Below are 18,436 nucleotides of genomic sequence, written 5' to 3' on the forward strand. Positions count from 1 at the left end.
TGAGGCTGCTGGGATGAGGACCGGGTGATTTTCTTTTTCATTCAACCTTTATTTATACAGGTTAGTCTCACTGAGTCACGATTGGGGCTCATTTTCAAGAGAGACCTATTTAACCAAAACCACAGATGAGGTACACACAACAATAAACAGCCATAAAATACATATAAAATGAACATTAAAGTTGTGATATAAAACAAAATAAAAACAAGCTACATTATGAAACGGGGTAAAAAACAGGAACATGTCTGCTTTGATTTTTATTGCCATTTATTATTATTTGGGTTGATCTCGTCAGGTCATGGGTGAAGTTCTGCCTCAAACAGAGGAGCTCAAGTATCTCGGGGTTTTGTTCATGAGTGAGGGAAGAATGGAGTATGAGATTGGTGCAGCATCTGCAGTGTTGCGGACTCTGTGCCGGTCCATTGTGGTGAGGAGGGAGCAGAGCTGTAAGGCAAAGCTCTCTGTTTATCAGTCGGTCTATGTTCCAACACTCACCTATGGCCACAAGCTCTGGGTAGTGACTGAAAGGAGGAGATCGTGGATACAGGCTGTTAAAATGAGTTTCCTCTGCAGGGGAGCTGGACTCTCCCTTAGATACAAGGTGAGAAGTTCAGTTATCTGCTTGAGACTCAGAGTAGAACCACTGCTCCTCCACATCGAGAGGAGCCAGTTGAGGTGTTCGGTCATCTGGTAAGGATGCTCCCTGCGTGTCTCCCTGGGGAGATGCTTTGGGCATGTACGACTGGGAGAAGACCCCAGGACACACTGGAGAGACGATATCTCTGAATTGGCCTGGAAATGTCTTGGAGTCGTCCCAGAAGAGGCGGCTGTGGAACAAGATGTCTGGGCCTCACTGCTCAAGGTGCTGCCCCCGCGACCTCACTCCAGAACAAGCAGACGATGACCGATGGATGGACGGATGGCTGGATGGATGGATGGATGGCTGGATGGATGGCTGGATGGATGACTGGATGGACGGATGGCTGGATGGATGGCTGCATGGATGGCTGGATGGATGGCTGGATGGATGGATGGCTGCATGGATGGCTGGATGGATGGATGGCTGCATGGATGGCTGGATGGACGGATGGCTGGATGGACGGATGGCTGGATGGATGGCTGGATGGACGGATGGACGGATGGCTGGATGGATGGCTGGATGGACGGATGGATGGCTGGATGGAAGGTGAAACGTTTCAGCACCAAAAAAAAAGAAAGAAACTGTCCAGATGACTTGACTGAAAATTGTTGGATTAATACGAGTTAAACTCCAAGTTATCGTTTGTTTATGGATTTGGTTGTTGTTCTTTTAGAGGCGTTTTGTTTTTTCCAGTTCTTGTAGATGTTCTTTTTCATTTGTCTTATTGCTCTGAGATCATTTAGAGTCGTCCGTATTGTTTTTTGTTGCATTTTATGTCTCACTTAGTATTTTTGTCATTTGTGGTTGTCTTTTATTTAATGTGTTTTTGACGTTTTGTTGCTGATCATTAAGTTTCACTTCTCTTCTCTAATGGTCCCTTTATGTTTTATACGTCTCGTTGTGTTCTCACTGCGTAGTTGTGTTCGTTGTAGTTTATATTTTTACTTGTTATTATGTTCACTCAGTCCCTCGTGAAAATCAGTAACTTTAATTGTTGTGAAAGTTGCACCACAGCTTTGGCGCTAAAGTTGGTGCAAAGAGCCAAAACTGTGGTGCAACTTTCACAACAATTAAACTTTGCACCAACTTGAACGCTTCAAAAGGGTGCGTTCATTTGCAATTGGAGCAGAGATGGTGTCGGGCAGCAGACCTGGGACCAGAAAGTCGTGGTTTGACTACCCCCCACGCCCACAAGTCGTGGTGTCTCTGAGCAAGACACCCAATCCCTAATTGCGCCCCGGGCACTTACATAGCTGCCCACTGCTCCACCTGGGCGTATCCCAGGCGTGATGGGCAGAAAACCATTTCTTGTCATTGTATGGGAACATATAATGACAACATATAGCACTTATAATGAAAAATGAAGGAAAAGATTTTTAAAAACCGGAGGATTAGAGTTGTGTGGCAGAAACCAAACAGTGAAACATTGTGACGAGGATCAGCAGTGAAGGGAGTGATCAGGACATCCATACATCACGCTGAGCTCTGCGGCACTAATCCATTCATCCTCACTTGTATATTTTGTCCAAAAAGGACGAAGTGTGTCTGAAAAGAAGTGTGAGTGGACTAACTTTATGCTCTTATCAGCGTCCTGTCAGATTACGCTGAAAAATGTACCAAGTGTCGACACCGTGAGCACCGTCATCCTGCAACTCCAGAGCCCGTCTGGCAGCTGCACAGAAAGCAAAGTGAAACCTGACCCTTCCACACAAAACAACTCTGCTTCTCGCTTGTGTTCCTCTTGTGTTGTTACTCGTTCTTCTGTCTGAGAGACACAATTGATCTCAATCAAACAAACAGTTTCTGTTCGAGGCGACTTCACCCTCCTACCACTAAAAACACACCAGACGAACTCTGAGCAGCTTTAATGCTGCGTGATGATAAATGTCTCTAATTGAACAGTTAGATATGAAGCCTCCAGCATTGTGGCCCAACAGAGAATAAAATAATCAACCCACACACACACACACACACACACACACACACACACACACAGCCAGCCTTGAACTCCTGTGCTGCTTGTGTTTGTGTTTTCTGTAGCAGGATGCATCTCTCGCCGCCGGGTACATCCACTCCAGTGTTTGTTGGAGCAGAGCTGTGATAATCTCTCAGGCTTGTTTGTGCAGCGAGCACGATGAAGAACAGATGGATGTCAGATGTTCTGTACTGTGCAAAAGTCCTGAGGCGGCCTTCTGAGGAGACGAACTTTACTGGGATCTTGATCAGCAGATCTCCAGATATTCTGAAGGTCTTTAGGAGGGTTTCTCAAGTTCTAACCTTGAACTTGATCCGTTTCCAGGGAATGTTTTTGTCCTTAAGCAACTTATATTTGACCTATGTTCATGTATAAACGGGCTCCTAAAGATGAGCACAGGCAGATCATTTGATTTTTTACCCAATATGTTAAGAACATCTCATCCAGATGCTCCTCATCTATGGTTGAAAGCTTTTCTTTAAGTGTGAAACATCTCGTTTATCTACGTTGTTCAGTTACTTTAATGTTTTAAAGGCCACACACACAGCTCTTTGGGCTTGTTGGAGATAAAGTCTAATTTTTTGTCTGTCAAACTGTTATTTTTGTTGTTGGGGCGTCTTGTCGAAGCTCCAAAAATTTGCGGTTGAAACCAGTGCCTTCGTGTAAAAAGTTGTTTTTCTCTGCAAAAAGAAGCTGAGAACTTGTTTACTGATTTTTTTTTTTTTATTAAAAGCTTTGTGTGAAAAATGCTATGCTAAAGAGCTCAAACCACACCGAGCAGCCACCATTTTGAAAACTGAAAACAGGAAGGAGAGAGCCCATGTCTCGTCAAGGGGCCTCCCTCCCATTTTTCTTAAGAGACATGCTGCTCGCTCCCTCACTATCCATCCTTTGGTTCAAACTGTCTTATACTGCCATCCGGTGGTCAAAAAAAGGTACTACACTCAAAATAAAATTAACCAACATTTCTTCTTAAATTTGACAATATTTACTAATTATTGTCAAATTTCAAACAATATTATCGTTTATCGCAATAATTTCAGACAATTAATCGCCCAGCAAAATTTGTTATCGAGACAGGTCTACTCATGAGTTGCAGAAAGTCACAGCTTGAGCAAGACACCCAACCCCTAATTGCTCCCCGGGCGCCTGCAGAGCTGCCCACTGCTCCACCTGGAAGTCTCCCAGGTGTGATGGGTTAAATGCAGAGAACTAATTTCACCGTTGTATGGGACCATACAATGACAACACATAGCACTTTATTTATTTTGTCACTTGGATTTTAAAAATAGACAAACGTTCCAGGGATTCATTTTCTTTCAGCAAAATCACACGGATGTCCAGAGCGTGTCAAACTCTTTTGTTTATTTTCCATAACGAGAGCTGTGTTTTTCTATCTATCTGAACGTAGCTCTATTCTGACAAACAGCAACAAAGACAACAGCTCAGACTGCCCTGCTCTAAAAACCCCATCATTGTTAGAACTGGTCCATCTGATCCACTTCAAAAACATAGATCTCCTTCAGCAACACAGAGCCAGACGCCATGATCCTGGAATATACTGGTCCAGAGTGTCAACAAAGACGGCGCTCCTGAATTAGACTTTAGTGCGGCACACTCTGTCAACAGCTCAGACCATCAGGATCATATATTCAGTAACTTCTGGATGAGAGTAAAATCATTAGCAGGTCTGAATGGTTATTCCAGTAAAGACTTCAGTTACGTTTATGTTCCTTCAAGTTATCACGATACAGTAAAACGTCAGGTGCACAGGTGTGCTGAGAACTAAAGGATCAAGTATAAAACAAACATTCACTGACTGCAGATGTTACAACACTTTACTTCAGCACTCAGTAAGATCTATATCAGTGTGGATTGTTCATAAATGTTTGCAGGGCTCTTATAATAAAACGTAACGACTCCCCCTGAGTGGTTTTCAGGGGTGGAAAAGCAACCAGCAGCTAATACGAGTCTGTTTGTGGTTTCCTCTCAGTACCTGCTGCTCACTGAAAGATGCAAAGGCACAGGTGGACTACAGCAACACGGGGTGAGCCAGGTTTCCCCTTCACGTCTCCAGTTCGTCCAAAATGATGCAGCACGGCTCTTAACAGGAACTCGCAAGTTTGAGCACATTTCACCAGTTTTGTCGTCCCTTCACTGGCTCTTACTCTGGCAAGTGGCTATTAATGACACAGTCAGCTTGCCATAGACTGCCACCTTTGTTCAGCTTGCTTGGAGCAACTGTCAAATCAGCTTCATTTCGTTGCACCGACCCGGTGAGATGCAGCTGATTTGACCATTAAAGTGCATTTATTAAGTAAAAGTTCAACCGAGACACACCTTTACTATAAAGTCGAGCAAACAAATAATTGTTTTTAAGTCTTAATATTGTTAAATTATTGTTGAAGTCCTCCCATGCACGCTCCCGCGGCCGCCATTTGGCAGCCAATTGATTTTTGGCACAACACCGGTCCACATTTCTGGGTTAACAGCGGTGACGCATAATAGATGTGACTTATACGGTGGTGTGACGGAGAAAATACGGTACTATGTCATTGTTGTTCATCGTTTTTGTGTTTTTATTTTTGGTGCTTTTAATTACATCTTGTTTTTGTGGGGTTTTTTTGCTGCCTTGATCTTATTGTTAAGCACTTTGGCACTAAACTGCAGTTTGAAATGTGCTTCATAAATAAACTTGACTTAATCCAACAATTTTCAGTCAGGTCATCTGGACAGTTTCTTTTTTTTTTTTGCTGAAACGTTTCACCTTCCATCCAGAAGGCTTCATCAGTCAAGAAAACACACAACACAAAACTGATTCCTCCCACAAACAGCTTACTGTTACTGAAAATTGTTGGGATTGTATACCTGGATTATTGAGCACGGACTTTTTTGGTTAAACTTGACTTAAATTAACGAAGCGAGTTTCTTTAAACAGCATCAGCCCAGTCAACAGACAGAAACTCAGCTGAGCTTCTCGAGGCTCGTGTTGTTCTCCGGCTGCAATAAAACGTGGCTCGTGTCTGATCAGGTGACCTGAGAACGTGAGTGAAGAGCGTTGCAGACTCCGTGCCGATCCCTCCCAGAAATCCCAGCAGCTCTTTCAAAGCACACATTAAACACTTGATCACTATCAGAGATTATTCCTGGAGGGAGACGTACGTGTGTGTGTGCGTGCGTGCGTGTGCGTGCGTGCGGCCGATAAAAACCCAAAGAAATCGGAGTTCAGAGGAATTAAAGTCGTATAAAACAGAACGTTCAGAAGTTGTGTAAAATGTAAACAAAGATTTAAAAGTTATTCCAACCTTTTATTCAAGTGTTTATAATCTCAACATGTGAAACTTTAAGCACAATATTATGACTTTATTTCAATGAACATATTATTTAAAACTAAAAAGCCAAGGACAGTAAAGTACTGGTGACTCATGTGAGAAGCAGATTTCAGTGAATTATCACAAAGTGGATGTTTTCACAGAACTCCGTGCCGCTCGACATGCCCTTTGGTTTTTTCTTCAGTTTATATTATTTTTATTAATTCGAGCCAGGCCGATGGTTCCTGCAGAAGCACGCCTCTAATGTGTGTGGAATGTGTTTTTACAGATGTGTAGCGGTTCAATCTCACACATATATTCCAACTAAAACTAAAACTAATTAATGATGTTAATGTTGTCAGGTCTGACTCTTCTCCTCTCGTGCTTTTCTCTCCACATCTCCCGCAGCGAGGAAGGCCGAGTGTAATAACGTGAAATGTGATACTTGTGGAAAGAAAAAGCGGCGTGAGAGTTTTTCCTCTGCAGTTCAGAAAATGTACTCTTTTCTTGTTCCCGCCACCTCCCAGGAGCAGGTTGATGACTGAAACAGAGGACATTTGATCTGACTGATGTTCTCATTTTAAGTTCTGTTTTAGTTCTGAGACGTATGGTCAGGTTTTGCGTGGCCAGACTCACAAACCGTATTCAAGAGCGTGCACATTATTTTGTTGACCACATCGTACCCACCTCGACAGCCACCTCCGCGTTTATTTAGTCGGCTAAGTCGCACTTTCTGAACATTTTATTTATGAACCTTTATAAAACCAGGAAAATCCCAGAGACCCCAAACCTTTTCAAAGGAGTCCTGGGCCTGAAGGCCTAACATGCATGTTTTTGGATTGGGGGAGGAAACCAGAGAAAACCAACGCAAACACAAGAACACGCAAACTCCACATAGAAAGACCCCAGGTCCAATCTGAGGATTGAACCCAGGACCTTCTTGCTGTGAGGCAACAGTGCGAACCACTAATCCATCATGCTGAAATCAAGGGAGACCAGTTTTTCAAGAATGACCTTTTGTTACAAAAAGGTTTTAGACTGGAACGTGCAGGGCTGTAGCCAGATGTTTGTGTCAGAGGAGAGCTCCTGTGAAGGTGTCAGAATCCAGCTGCCACACTTTTGAATTATGGAAACTAAACTGAGACATTTCTGAGACTCCCTCACAAACATCTTTAACCAGTCAGCCAATAGATGACGCTACCTTTAGCTAGCTTGCTCTTTACTAAACGCTCCATCTGCTTCATATTTTCCCAAGTAACCGTTAAATGTCTCATTTACTTTTTTTACAGATTACAACACAAATAATCTGATCTTGTGTTATAACTATCTTAACTAGTTACTTCTAAGTTGCTCCTCTCCCTTCTTTATACATAATCGCACGGGAACACGTTTTAGATTTGGATGCAAAGGTGAGGAGCTAGCTTAGCTAATCCTGTTAGCGCACACCCAGCAAAACCGGTCCAGTTAGATCTCAGGTGAACCGGACAACGAGTCAAAGAAATCATGAAAATTGAGATTTGTTTTGTGACCAACGTTGTCCAAGTGGAACTGTGCTGAAATCCAGAACATTTGTCAAAACAACTGCTCAAAGGGGTTTTGAATTGCTGGTTTTCCCAAAGACAAAACACAATAAACGGAGTCTCCAAGTTCTTTTTTCCAGTTAAAAAGTCCAAAACAAATAAAGAGGCAGGAATCGGTTTAAGATTTACAGCCCAACAAACATTTCAACTTCAGTAGAAACTTGTTTAAACAACAAAATGACAGTAAATTTGCATCTGTTGTTCATTACGTGTGCTTAATGAGTGTAATATTTTACGTTGGGATCAAATTACTTTCATTTCGTTCAAGCTGTTGAGCAACGATAACACGTCTAACAATAAATAATGTTTTAGTTTTGAACAGATGAGCCTCCGTGGAATAAACAAACTGAAATACTGAGACCGGAGGGATTTCTGGGAACTTTCTGACGAGGTTCAGGTCTAACGAGTTGCGTCAGGTCCTCTGGACGAGTTCTTTGTTGAATCAAAGTTCATGCTCAACCAACCAGGTACAAAATCCAACAACGTTCTGTCAGGTCATCTGGACAGTTTAGTTTTTTGCATTTAGTGAGAAAACAGTTTACTTGGGACTCCTCAGACTGATGAAGTCCTCCGGATAGAGGGCGAAACATCTTTTCACAATAAAGAACTGTCTAGATGGCCTGACTGACCATTATTGGATTTTGTACCTGGATGATTGAGCATGAACTCTGATGTCTTGAACCACTTTGGCTGTGGCTGCCTGCCTGGGAGGAGTCGACGGGGGACATGACAGCCCCCAGAAACCATCTTATCACCAGCAAACTGGTTCGTCCACTAAAGGAGTGTACTGCTTGGTGGGGAAAACCTTTTCTTGGGACTTCTCAGACTGATGAAGCCCTCTGGATAAAGGGTGAAATGTCTTTCCACAAAAAAAAGAAACTGTCCAGATGACCTGATTGACCATGACTGGTCTTTGTTTCGTCTTTTAAGCAGAAGTCTTCTTCAGTCTGAGGAGCTGACTCAACCTGGTTCAATGTCTCTACGTGGATTACTGAACATGCATCAACGCAAGGTTCAAGGTAAAAAATAAATAAATCCATAAAAGCCAATCACTCTGACTCCCAAGTAGTTCTCACGTCAAAATAAAGATAATTTTATCCTAAAAGCGTAACAAACAACTTGTCTGTGTCCTCGCTCTTGAACTCCAGCTCTGTTGCCTTCAGACGGTTCTTTAAAAGCTTTCTCTTCTGAACAGCTCAGAGTTTGTTGTGTTTCCTCGGCTGAATGGACCGCCGGGGCGGGGGCGACGGGCATCAAAGGAGTTCCTTCAAAAAATATTACTTGACAAGAACGAGAACCAGGACCGGGCTGACTCAGGGTCAAAGGTTGAGTAAAACAGTTTGGGGGGAGTTTAAAAGTTCAAAGCAAGAGGGAACGTGAAAAACTGACGCAGGTTTATGTGTTCAAAAATAAATCTGTTTTTAAAACTGACTGTTTTAAATCCTGACGCTGCTCAACAATCCAGGTAAAACAAAAAAACTAAGAAAGTGTAGTGTGTCACGTGAGGTACGTGTCACTTGTTGTATGACAAATATATGAATTATATATGCATACAATATTCACGAGTTCTTCATTTTTCTGACTGTAAATGCCGTGCATTGAATTTAACAGAAATGTGAACGAGAGACGTTATTTATCTTTGACCCATCAAATGAATGGAATCATTTATTTTCAAAATCAAAGTTTAACATCAAACATTTACATTAATTTGGCAAAATATGAAAATAATAACAGACAGTTTCACAGAAAATGAACTTCAAATCACTCGGCGGTGATTTGAGGACTTTGCTTCAGACATTTCTAAAAATATCTGTACTGATTTATGAGAGAGAAGAGTTTAAGATTAAATTGAGATTTATCTTACAGAGGAAATGTGTGAGGGAATTTAATCTGTTTGACCAGAAGTTGCACGCTCCGTCCGATCTCAGCTTCTCACGGTACACTTGGTCAAAATAGAACCATCTACCTGTTGATGATGAATCAGCGTTGGATGTAGTTCCTTTCTGACTCGTTTCAGCGTCTCCGTCGAGAGCTACCAAACCTTCAGAAAGTCGTGCGTTGATTAGCTCAAAACAGAATTATAATCCCCAAAAAACCTCTGGATTCTTCATTGCTCTGAAGTTTTCAGAACCGACTGCATTCTCAATCTTGGAACTCTCACATTCTCCAGAACTCTCAATCTGTTGTCAGCTCTCATTCTAACTTGAACTGGGCAGTTGTCACATTTTAAATGAGTTTACTTCCTGTTCAGTTTAGAGCTTTCTGATTCGTGGAAGGACCAGAAAGAGGTGTGTTTTTGACGTAAGGTGTTTATCAACAGTCGAGGTCAGAGAATGAAACTTGTTTAACATACAGAAAAGATTATTGCAGAAGCAGCAGACTTTCTGGAGTCTACTCTTGGTAATCTTCTGAAAAAGTTTAAACATGACATTTCTTCTTCAGTAAACATTTTAGTTGACCGAAGACCAACCTTTCACATACTTACGACAGCTTGCTCATTTCAGACAGAAAATCAAGAAAGGCATATTCAGGTGATTTCTTCTCTGAATGAGGAACAAAAATCATTACTTACTGTTTATGTAAAATAAAAATTAGTAGTTCTTTTCAACCTGTAAAGCATTGAGTGAACTAACACAATTTGATTATCAAAACATTTGTAAGACAGTAATGATTATAAAGAATTGTCTTTTCTGCTTGATTAATTCAAGAAAGAAAGTTCATCAGATGGCCCAGACTCATTCAGATCAATGAAAATAACAGTCTCTGTCCATCTGGTAGATTTGAGGTCATCTGGTTCACTACAAAAGTAAAGTCAGGTCCTCCGGACGGATTCTTCTTTGTTGAAACATTTCGTCTTTTATCCAAAAGACTTCCTCAGTCTGAGGAGCTGCAACAAACTCAGTCTTATAAACTGCACCTTCACATGTGGATCAACCAGTTTGTTGTGACATCCAGAACCAGCTGCTCCCATGATGGAGGACATCAGCCTAACGACTGATCGTTGCTACGACCGTTTTATAGTTATACTGAAAAACTTGTAACATTATTTGAAAATAAAAAAAGAAAGCTGTCAAGTCAAAATATGTTTGGTCACTTTACAAATCAAAGCCCGGCGTTCGTCCGACGCCTTTCAGTTTTACACCGAGACCATCCTATGATGAGAAATAACGTTTGAAACGGTTTGGTCCAACCCTGAAATTAAAACTCATCATGCTCGACCTCCTGTGAGACAGAGATGTTCAGGAGTTTGGAGTCGTGAATGACTCTCAGCTACTACCACACAAAGCTTTAGGTCATTAGAAAATCTGAATTACAGCCTTATAGTGTTTTCTAATGTGACCAATCTAAACTGGGTCGACTGCAGACCTACAACCAAATTTACTGCCTAAACATTTCATCAAACTTCATCCAGAGAGATATTTTGCTAACAGACAAACAGGGTTGACTCCAACAGTTTATGCTCATTTTAAGAAAAACCTTTCCCATATTTTTGGAAAAACCTGCTAGGATGAAAAAATGTGTGATTCTCAAACGGCCTTTTTCCACGGGCTCGACTCTATTGGGTCATCCGACCCGCTTTCAGCTCGGTTCTTAGAACCCACTCTGCCGAGGCTTCAAGCGAGCCAAGTGGAGCTGAAGCTCTGACGTCAGCAGACTGAAGGACAGCGACTGGTCAGAGAGACGTCAGTCATGAGCTTCTCCTTTATAAGAATCTAATCCACTACGTTCAAAACTTCACATTCGCTTCATTAGTTTTTGTTTAATTTTTGAAGAAAAAAAAAATCTAAAATGTATCAATTGGGAGCGGTGGCGCAGAGTTTAAAGAAGGTGATTCTGGAAGGTCACCAGTTCAAATCCCTAGACCTGCAAAATATGGGTGGGAACGGTGAAGCGCCTTGGCCTGTCACGATAAATTTTGCTGGGCAATTAATTCTCAGAAATTATTGTGATAAATGATAATATTGTTTGAAATTTGACAATAATTACTAATTATTGTCAAATTAAAGAAGAAATGTTGGTTAATTCTACATGTAGTACCTTTTTTCAACCACCGGATGGCAGTATAAGACTTTGAACCCAAGGATGGATGGTGAGGGAGCAAGCAGCGTGTCTCTAAGAAAAATGGGAGGGAGGCCCCTTGACGTGACATGGGCTGTCTCTAATCATGTTTTTTGGTTCTCAAAATGGCAGACGCTCGGAGTGGTTTGAACTCTTTAGCATAGCATTTTTCACACAAAGCTTTTAATATTAAAAAAAAAAAAAAATCAGTAAACAAGTTCTCAGCTTCTTTTTGCAGAGAAAAACAACTTTTTACACGAAGGCATGGGTTTCAACCGTGAAAAATGGAGCGTCGACAAGACGGAGGATTTTTAACGAGGTCAGCCTGTTAGCTTAGCTCGTAGCTTAGCTTCTCAGCTTTGCTGCTTTTAATGATCCAAAAATGCATTTTTGGATCATTAAAACAGATTTAAAATAGAAAAGAGAAAGGGAGGGGTCAGTGAAGAACTGGAGTTGAGCTTTTTGTCATCCAGTGTCTTCAGTAGAAAGAGAGACACGAAGAAACGATAAAGCTGATAAATGAAAATGAGGTTGATAATTGTCATTTATCATGTGATTAATTGATTTATTGTTTATCACAACAGGCCTAGAAGCACCCACACTTGCTTCCCCTGGTGCCTTGGACGGCCCTCTGCTCCACGCAGAGAGCCGTCGCTGATGTGTGGTTGTGTCAGGAAGGCCATGCGGCATAAAACAACTGCCAAGAAAAATCACAATTGATCTATTAAAATGGCAACATGTAACAGCGGGGTACTATGAGGAGGTGCAGATGTTTCCGTGCTTCTTGGCTGAGGTCAAACATCAGACTGAGCGAGACTGAACAGGCTGACAGAGCAGTTCAGCCACTTCTCCACAGAAACACGTCCACAAAGTTCTGACCGATCTCACGGCATCTGGCGCACACACACCCCTGCTACAAACAGTTCTCATCTTCTGCACAACGGGTTGTTGGAGACTGTCCGAGAACAAAAATACGACAGCGAGAACAGAGTCCTCGACATTTAGTCTGGACTTACAAAGAAGCAGTTAAATTTCACTTCTCAAGTGAATCAAAAAGGAAACAGAAGAGATGCTCAGTGTTTTGGCGGCACATTTTAAATGGTCGGCCGTAAATAAAACCTAAAACTGCTCCACAAGTTAACGTAACAGATCTTTACAAACGTTTCTGAAACTCGGGGTAATCTGAGTTTAGTTAACTCGTGTCCTTGTGGACTCAACATAAACATTTTAAGGCCCTGAATTTCCGAGGTACAGACCCCGCTTCGTGTTGTTCTGCCCAAGACAAATAAGTGTAAACAGGAAGCTTTCCCACCAACAGGATCGTTAAGCTCCAGTTCTTAATGGATGCTCAGACTGTGTGCAGCTGCAGGACACTAATGATTTTCTATACCTTATTACTGCTGTTAGGCAACTGCTGACATCTGTGGGTCATTATGAAAGAGGACACCGACGACAGGAGGGGGATGTTTCTGTGAATTATACAAACTGCTCAACGTTAAGAGTGGAAGCTTTTTAGATAACATGAAAATCTCACATTATTTAGCTTTTTAATTGTGTTTTCTGCTGCAGAACAGAACTCAACAAATCAGAAAATTCCATCCCAACACCAAAGAATGACAGAAAACAACAATAATTAATTCTGTCACAATATGCAACACAACCAAGGCTCACACAGAAACAAAAAGTTAACAAAAATCACAAAAACACCATCAGCCAAAGCTGATCTAAAATGATCCTGTACCTAAATACTGTTATAAAACAACTATTTATGAAAAAAAAAAAAAAAACAGACAAGAAAACAATAGATAAAATTGTCTAAAGACTAAAACACAAAAAGCTCTTAACCCAAATTGAACATGATGAGATGCAAGCGCACAAAGCAACAACATGTCAACAAAAACCTTCAGAGTTGCTGAGTCTGAACCTCAAAACTCGAGTTAAAAGTTGACACATGAAGACACGAAGCATAAACAGGTTGATTTAAACTTCACAACCTGTCACTCAAAAATCTGATTTGGTTTTATTATTGTCTTATTTATGAGACATGAGGATGTTTAATAATAAAAAACTTAACACAAAATATTACAAAAAGTAACCAGATCCCTTTAGTAAAACTTGTCCAAGTCCACACTGAACAACGTTTGATCATATGTCCAAATATTTTAGTGTAAAAAAACATGAATATTATTCTGAGGTTTGGTTGATTTGTAGAAATGTTTAAAATATGAGGCAGGTGGAACCGTGAGGTCAACACACAGCTCAGGTTGAACAACTGAGAGACAAAGTTAGAGACCAGACTGAGATGGTCTGGACATGTCCAGAGGAGGGACAGTGGTTTGGACATGTCCAGAGGAGGGACAGTGGAGAAGGATGTTAAAAATGCAGCTGCCAGGAAAAAGACAAGGAGGAGATCTATGGATGCAGAGTGAAGACAGAGGGTGGAGAGGACAGCATGAGGACAGAGGATGCAGAGGACAGTGTGAGGACAGAGGATGCAGAGGACAGTGTGAGGACAGAGGATGCAGAGGACAGTGTGAGGACAGAGGATGCAGAGGACAGCGTGAGGACAGAGGGAGCAGAGGACAGTGAGGACAGAGGGAGCAGAGGACAGTGAGGACAGAGGATGCAGAGGACAGAGGATGCAGAGGACAGAGGGAGCAGAGGACAGTGAGGACAGAGGATGCAGAGGACAGAGTGAGGACAGAGGGAGCAGAGGACAGAGTGAGGACAGAGGATAGTGAGGACAGAGAGGACAATGACTCGCTGTAGAGACCCCCGAAGAGGGAACAGCTGAAAGAAGTTTGAAATGAGCCATAACATTCAAAGCTTCAGCTGATGTGTGGGTGTGTTTCGCCTGCAGAGAGACGATCAGTCGGACCTTCTGACTGTTTCACTTCTTCTTGTTTCTGATCAACAGCCTGGACTAAACTGGAGGTACTCTGCTGCCCCCTGCTGGTAGTTCTACCTGAACACACCTGAGCAGGAGACTCGTGCATCTCCCTGTGGAGCTGAATCAGTGTCTTCAACTAAACTTCAGCAAGGTTGAAATAAAGAAGTTTCTAAAGCAGAATACTTTTACACAAGTATATCAAATATAATGTTATACTAAATTTATATTATGAATTAAATGTGGAACTGTGGAGGATTTATATTTATTTAAAGGTGTAAAGAGAGAAAAGAGGAAACAAAACGTTGTTTTTGTAAATGCAGTATATTCTGACACACCTTTTAAAAAGTCTTTAAAGCCTCAGCTGCTCGGGGGGGTCGGGGTAAGACAAGTGGAGTGTTACATTAGTGGCGGCAGTTGTCGTGGGGGTGGGGGTGTGGAAGGCAGAGTGACTGGTTCTGTAGACAGGGTGGGGCGCCCTCATAGGATAATGGAAGGGGAAACAGGTCCCAATTCATGATTCCTGTCCCAAAAGTATAAAATTCACAAATTCTGCCTCTTCGTTGTCATTTTTAAAACAATTCTCAAGCACAAGTTGGGAAAATCTGAACGATGAACATTTTTGTGACTTCACCGTCACCGCAGACAGAAAACCTAAAATATTTCATGTTTTCTCTCATCAGTGTCATTAAGTTTGTTAAAATATGTCCGTTCTGTTTTGAAGACAAGCCGTCGAGGTAATTCAGTCGTTTAATTCAGGTGTGCAGGACGACGTTCTCGAGGACTTTAGTTGGAAAACGTTTCCAGACGTGTTCAGATTGACACAAAAGTATTTGGGCTGCAGTCAACAAACCCAAAGTTCAGCATGTTTTACATATTTTCTTGCTCCACCCCCCCACACACTCTTGGTCAGAATAAATGAAGGGGATTATTTGCGTAACTGCACGTGGCCTCAGGGTGGAGACAGATATTGATGATTCTGAGTTCATTTGACAGATATGACCAGATTCAGCCTGAACTGTGTGACTCACTCCTACATCCAACTACTTCAGGGTAATGTTGACTCTGAAGAAGAACGAACAACAATATATGTTTTGTTGATATATTGAGGGTAATCTTTTATCTTTTTAGTTTATGAATGCATATATTTAAAAAGAAAACGCCAAGTAAAAATCCAAACCATATAGTTGTAGTATTATTTGCGTTAACAACACTATAAGCGCCACTCTTTGGACTTACATTCAATCAAACCAAAGTGGAAAAAAAAAAAACACGTTCACCTTTTAATCCAGATTGCATCATCACATCTATTATTTTAATGTTTATTTCATAAATAAATAATTTATTCATGCCTGAATACTGCTTTTTGGCACGCTTTAATCTATTCTGCTTCGCGGGAGTCCATCAGTGCTTCAACAGTTCATAAATCTTTTACTGGCTGTTTTCCACCATTAACGCCACAAGACTTTCTTTATTTTCCAGCCCGAGTGAATAAAATGTGTCTGGAACAAAACTAGGAGCAAAACAAACTTACAACAGCAGGGCGACAACATCCACCATCGACAAGAGGCAGTCAGCAGGTCTGTTCAGGACTGCTATTAAAAGCAAATGCCACACGAGCATTTAATCTGTCGTCCATTTTCTTAAATATTCTTATTGAAAAAGAAAAATCAGCTTGTTTCAGTCCATCTGTTTAACCGATAAAACCTCAGAAATGAGGCATTAACAGCTTCGTCCTGAGTGTTTCTGTTCAGTGCAGGTTTGGATCGACTCACCCAGTCCACCAGGGGCGCGCTGGACCCAGGTGGTCTGCAGACTGCACACATCAGGACCTAAAAAACAAACGACAACTTGTTTATCGTTACTGTTGGCGTGCTGCATGTTTCTTCTAAAATGTCTAACTGGATACCTGCACAACTTCTTACTTTCTGAGGTAAAATCAAACAGATGTGCACGTTGAAAACTAACTCAAGTATCATTTTGTCATGCAGCAACTTATTCCCTGACGGTTTTAATGTTTACTTTCAAAGGGAATTCGCTGCTGCTTCCATCTGTCTGAACACTGACCCAGTCGAGCTGCGTCCTCCTTCCAGTGAAGCTACAAACACCATCAGTCCACTTTTAGTTAGCTAGAAACGTGACCCTCGCAGAAAAACAGAGCAATAACTGTTCAGCTCATTTCTGCTAAAGCCCATCAGTAAACACGTCTTCTAACGGAAACGCAAAGACAATAAGAACATTAAATCTCAGCAGCTGATTAAACATTTTCTGTTTATTAACTGGAGTTTGATTTGATTCTTTGAGTTCTGGTGTCAAAAATACTGGATCCACCAGAAATAAAGTTTACTTTGAAGCAAAACAACTTTGGCATCATGTTTACATACAGGCTCGTCCTGCAACATCAGGAGGAATTAGTTTGTTTGTTTTTTTTTAAGAGAGAGAGAAAGAAGGGTGGACAGAAGGAAGGACGGATGGACGGAGAAGAAAGGGGAAGGAAAAGGGATAGGGCAAGACAGAAATAAGGATGGAAAAGAAGGAAAGAAAAAGAAAGGAGGAAAGGGAAGAATGAGGAAGGAAAGGAGGATGCAGATGTTAAACTCAGCTGAAACAGCAGAAAACGTACATGAGAACTTTCTGAGCCACAAATAAAATATTTAGTAGCAGTTTTCCAACAGTTTCTATTTTCGAATTCCTTTAAGCCTCCATCCATCTTTACCCGCTTCTTCCTTTTTGGCTCATGGGGGTCATGGTGCCCATATCCAGCTATCACTGCAAGAGGCAGGGGACACCCTGGACAAGTCTCCAGTCCATCACAAGGACACATGGAGACATACGTGACAAAACCATTCACACTCACTCAACTAGGGACAATTTAGAGTTACCAATCAGTCTAACATGCATGTTTTTGGTCTGTGGGAGGAAACCGGAGTACCCGGAGAAAACTCACGCATGCACGGAGAGAACATGCAAACTCCACCCAGAAAGGCCCCCCAGCCGAGATTTGGGTAGTTGACCTTCTCAGGTGACCTTCTCACAGAGGCAACAGATCTACTAAGTGATCCACAGTACCGCCTTTTAAGTATTTTGTAAATAGTTTCTAATTCATTTATTTTGTTTTGCATCTCATATTAGCACTGGTGTATGGAGAAACTGTCAGTTTCTCGTTATAACGAGATACAGCTCAAAAATAACTTGACTTCCTGTGACAGTTCTACAATAGTGAGCTACTTGACACAATATAGAACAACGCACATCTGACCTAAGGTAAACACAAAAACACGTGCGTAAACAATTTTATTTAGATGTAAATACTGTATATCCACACTGACTGGAAATGTCACTTACTATAAATGGTGCAAAAATATTGGATGGAGGCGCTGTGTTTAAACTTGCATGTGTAAATATTTGGTCTTTGTGCATTTTAATGTGCAAAATAAAGCTAAGTTCACTGGTAATGTTGCTGTTTGGATTAATAAACATCAATGACCCTGTGGCTAACAAGAGTATAAAAAATACAACTGCAATAAAAAAAAAATAAAAAAAATACCTACATGATGGCGTCTTTAATAAACTCAAACAAAGTGGGAGACCTTTTGTTAAATTATTTTCATAAAAACGGCTCGAGTCATAGCTAGCTTCATTAGCTAAAAATGCTAATTAGCTTAGCGGTTACCCTCAAACAAGTAAAGTTTGGAAACTCTGAAAGGACTGCCAAAAAGCACAACACGATTCAAGCATTAATTTTAATATATACCTTAGGTCTACTTGGTTTTAGCCACGGAAATACATACTTTAAAAGCGTGTTTCCTTTTGCTAGAAGGAGACCCAGACCTGACAGCTGCTGCCGGAAGTTCAATAACCGTTGGAACGGAAATGGTACGGTCCGCTGTAGGGGAGTCTAATCATAGATATAAACACAAAAAATATATCTATGAGTCTAATAATATAACATTAACGTTGCACACCTAAACTGAATCAGACGTT

Source organism: Nematolebias whitei, chromosome 22 (genome assembly GCF_014905685.2).
Source record: "Nematolebias whitei isolate Nwh7 chromosome 22, NemWhi1, whole genome shotgun sequence".
NCBI classification, from domain to species: domain Eukaryota; kingdom Metazoa; phylum Chordata; class Actinopteri; order Cyprinodontiformes; family Rivulidae; genus Nematolebias; species Nematolebias whitei.